Consider the following 4,341-nt stretch of genomic DNA (forward strand, 5'->3'; position numbering starts at 1 on the left):
AAATCTTGGTTTTTTTTTTCATTTACTTATGATGGACGAAATTTCACATGTCTATAAAAACATCAATTTGTTTCAATTTACTTCAGACTTGGCACATATATAGAGGCAGTTGATATGATGACATCAGCACAGGCATAGACATGATGACATCAGCTGGATCGATGACAAAATAAGATACAATATGTGAGGGGCGGGGCTTGTTGAGCCTGGAACCACTTGCTTGTTTGTTTGTTTGTTTGTTTAACACTTTAGCAGCAAAACTATTGGTTGAATTCAAACCAAATTGAGTTTATAGATTGTCAGTGACCCAGAATAGATGTGATTACATTTTGGGAAAAGTAGGTCAAAGTTCAAATGTTTGATGAATTTTTAAATCTCTTTTTTTCTCCCATTTACTCATAATGGGTGAAATTTCACATGTCTATAAGAACATATATTTTGTTTCAATTTACTTCAAACTTGGCACATATATAGAAGCGATTATATGACGACATCAGCTGGCTCGATGACAAAATAAGCAACAATATGTGCAAGGGGCGGGGTTTGTTGTGCCTGGAAGCACTTGTTTTCCATGGTTTTGTCCAGTTTACCAATAATACAACAATAATAATAATAATCAATGTGATGATATTTATCCCAATATAAAACTACAGGGTGTCCCATAAGTCTCCATACACAGGAGACATAATACATTCCATACAGATATGGTTCTAACATGTATTTCTTTATATTTCTTTATAGTTCTTCAGCAGACACGCATTGAAATGTGTTCCCGACCAAATGGCAGTCATATAGAGCATATTATATAAATAAAAATGGTTTATGTCAAGAAACGTTTATTTTCCTATGTGTGGAGACTTATGGGACACCCTGTATAATCTGACATTAGTCATTATTGTTTTGTATCCCAGACCCCTGTTAGAAAAGAAACACCTGAATTTAACGTGTCCACATACTTTTGTCCATAAACTGTATGACTTAATTATGTTCTTAGGCTAACGATCAGTGCTGTTAACTGTCGTTTTCCACCCGTGACCCAACTGACCAGTACAGTAAAACTCTCCCATGATGCATAGTGATGTTTTGTTCACTTGCGTTTTTCTCTTAGTGAAAAAAAGAACCCGACCAACGGGAAAACACGCAAAGTTTACGACGGAAACAAAGCGCCCAGGTGTGAAACCTTCCGTCCAGATGCACAACTCCTCCATCACCACCTCCGTTCCATCGTTCCCGTCACTTTACCTCGTCTTTTTCAGGCTCTTTTCAACCACGTCTTGATCTTTCTACGCCTGCTGCACCTCTGACTACGATTGTAAAACCTGTTCAGACTGAATCAATCCACCCTGATGCCATATCGTTTGGTTAAAGTCGACTTTAATTCACATTTGTCCTGCAGCGCACGTTAATGAATGTACAAAATTACATAATGAATATGTTTGAAATATTACGACGAACCTTTTGGCATTAGAGAAAATGCTAAATATATATATGTATAAAGTTTAAATATGGCTTTAATGAAGTGAAGCTTTTATGAAGTGATGGTTTCATGGTGATTTAGTTTTGTTTGTACAAGATGTTTTGTGTTTTTATTTATTTTTCTAAATAAAGATGTGAAGAAAGACTGGTCTGGTTTGTCATTTCTAATCATGTTCAGTCCAGATGTGATGTTTTAACCCTTTATAGTCTCACAGAAACACAATGAAATTGAAAATGTTAACCTTAGTGTGTTATTGACACCATCAGGGCATTTCAGCGCCTTAATAAATAGTAATAATGGGTTAGGTTTATGTTTATGTTTTGTGTTTATGCATTTGGCAGACGCTTTTTTCCAAAGCGACTTACAGGGGAAAACCAATCAAATCACTCAATCAATCAAATTTTATTTATATAGCACCAGATCACAACAAAAAAGTTATCTCATGACACTTTATGTATAGAGTTGGTCAAAACCAGACTCTAAGCCAATTTACAGAAACCCAACAGAATCCTCCTCCTAGGTTTATATAGCGCTTTTTTGTCAACGCGTACGGCGGATCCATGATTCATTCCCACTCTGGTGGTGGTAAACTACACATGTACACACAGCTGCGGCCCCTCCCACCACCACCGAACATTCAAACGCATTCATACACGTGTGGGTGGGTGGAGTATCTTACCCAAGGACACAACAGCACATGACTAGGACAGAGCAGGATTCAAACCGCCAACCCTTCGGTTATTGGACCACCTGCTCCAACTCCTGAGCCCCTAATAGTCAACTGTTCATAATAATAATAATAATAATAATAATAATAATAATAATAATAATACATCACACTTATATAGCACTTTTTTGAACACTCAAAGATGCTTCACAAACAAAACAAAAAGAACAGAGAGAAACATTAATAACAGATGCCTGAGCTAATTAGCATGCTAGCTAACAGACCATGTAATTCAATACATGTTAATGCTATTGTGGACCTGTGTGGATCGGACTAACTGTAGATGGTCAATGGTCCTGAGATTGGGATGTCCATTTTTAGTCCATTTTTGGTACTGACCACTGCAGACCGGGAACACCCAACAAGTAAATAAAGCTTTATTTATATAGCACTTTTTAAAACAACATGTTACCAAGTGCTTCACATAAAGGGGAGATAGATCAAATCAAATTTTAAGCCAATTTACAGAAACCCAAAAAACAGAAGGGGGGGGGGGGGGGGGGGGGTTACTTCCACCAAGGAACGGCGGAGGTTATATTTTCATCGGGGTTTGTTTGTTTGTTTGTCCATCTGTCTGTCTGCTAACAAGATCAACTCAAAAAGTTATGGAAGGATTTTGATGAAATTTTCAGGAAATGTTGATACTGGGACAAGGAAGAAATGATAAAATTTTGGTGGTGATGGGGGGGGGGGGGGGGGGGGTAACTGATCTGTGCTCTCCGAGTGCTTTTCTAGTTTTTGTTTGTTTTGTTTTTTTAAATCATGAAAAAACAACTAATCAACAGGTCTAATTCTTTTTTAAGTCGACAGTAGCCAGCAGACCACAGGCACTCCCTCTGAAGGTACAGCAGGACCAACACCTGCTGGAAGACACCTTTAACCAGGTCCCAGTCTGAGACCAGACCACCATATGTCACCGCACAGGAACAAAACCAAGTTCCGTTCTCTGCAGAACCACAAAATCATCAGAGTCAGACGAAAAAAGGAAACACTGACTGAACAATGAATGAATGAATGTTCAGCCCCAGGGTCCTGTGGTACCTTCATGTCCACACCGTTAGCCAAAAACACAGGAGCAGAATAAATTATATATGTAGGGATGTAAAAACCAGAGGGGGAGTTTGATCTCCTCCCACCCCACCCCCCAACAAATCACACCCTGGTTATGAACAGAAATCATTACACTGAACTCAGCGATAACCAGCCGCATATAATTATCAACAATATGCAATAATTAGATTCAACAATACTGAAAACTCGACAGTGTCCAGCAGAAGTGTTCCATTAATACTGAAAATGCATGTGTTGTGTTTAACATGTGCATGTGTTTTTCTGTTTGTTTACTCTTTGGGGTTGGGGGGGGCGAGGGTAAGGGGGCTGGGGGGGTTTATCCAAATGGCCAGCAGCTGCTTTGCTCTGTTTTTTAATGTGTGTACTTCAGTTTTCATTAGTGGATGAAAATGCAGCTCAGTGTGGTTCAGCTCAGTCCAGTTTTTACCAACTTTTGTGTCTGTATTCTGTCTGTTTATTCTGTTTGAGTATCTGTGCCGTGTTTTTAACTAGTGTTAAAAAGGTGAATTATGTTTGTTGTTTTTTTTTTTTTTATCAACACCAATATCCTTGTATTGTTTGTGTGTGTAGATGATCTCCATATTTGTGTTTTATGGTGAGTCTGAAGGAACAGAGTCAGAGTTATTTTGTTTTTTAATGGATAACGCTGCTCAGTTTGAGTGTATTTGTGACTCTGACATGTGTGTATAATGTGTGTATTATGTGTATTATATTTGGATTGTATGTATATTATATGTGTATTATATGTATTATTTGTGTATTATGTGTATTATATGTATTATATTTGTATTATATGTGTATTATATTTGTATTATATGTATATTATATGTGTATTATATGTGTATTATGTGTATTCTATGTGTATTCTATGTGTATTCTGTGTGTATTCTTTGTGTATTCTGTGTGTATTCTATGTGTATTCTGTGTGTATTCTGTGTGTATTCTATGTGTATTCTGTGTGTATTCTATGTGTATTCTGTGTGTATTCTATGTGTATTCTGTGTGTATTCTATGTGTATTCTATGTGTATTCTGTGTATATTCTGTGTGTATTCTGTGTGTATTCT

The 4,341-nt window shown here is 37.2% G+C and overlaps 1 protein-coding gene across 2 annotated transcripts in view; it reads left to right on the plus strand.

Moving 5' to 3' along the window:
- The window catches only part of LOC115410607 (melanopsin-like), a 63,060-nt gene extending 61,436 nt beyond the window's left edge, over nucleotides 1-1,624 (plus strand). For both annotated transcript variants that reach the window (XM_030122327.1, XM_030122329.1), the window contains exon 12: nucleotides 1,109-1,624. The gene's annotated coding sequence lies outside the window, so the exon portion shown is untranslated. The remainder of the gene's footprint in view (nucleotides 1-1,108) is intronic.
- The last annotated feature ends 2,717 nt before the right edge of the window (nucleotides 1,625-4,341 follow it).

This window comes from Sphaeramia orbicularis, chromosome 19 (genome assembly GCF_902148855.1).
Source record: "Sphaeramia orbicularis chromosome 19, fSphaOr1.1, whole genome shotgun sequence".
NCBI classification, from domain to species: Eukaryota; Metazoa; Chordata; class Actinopteri; order Kurtiformes; family Apogonidae; genus Sphaeramia; species Sphaeramia orbicularis.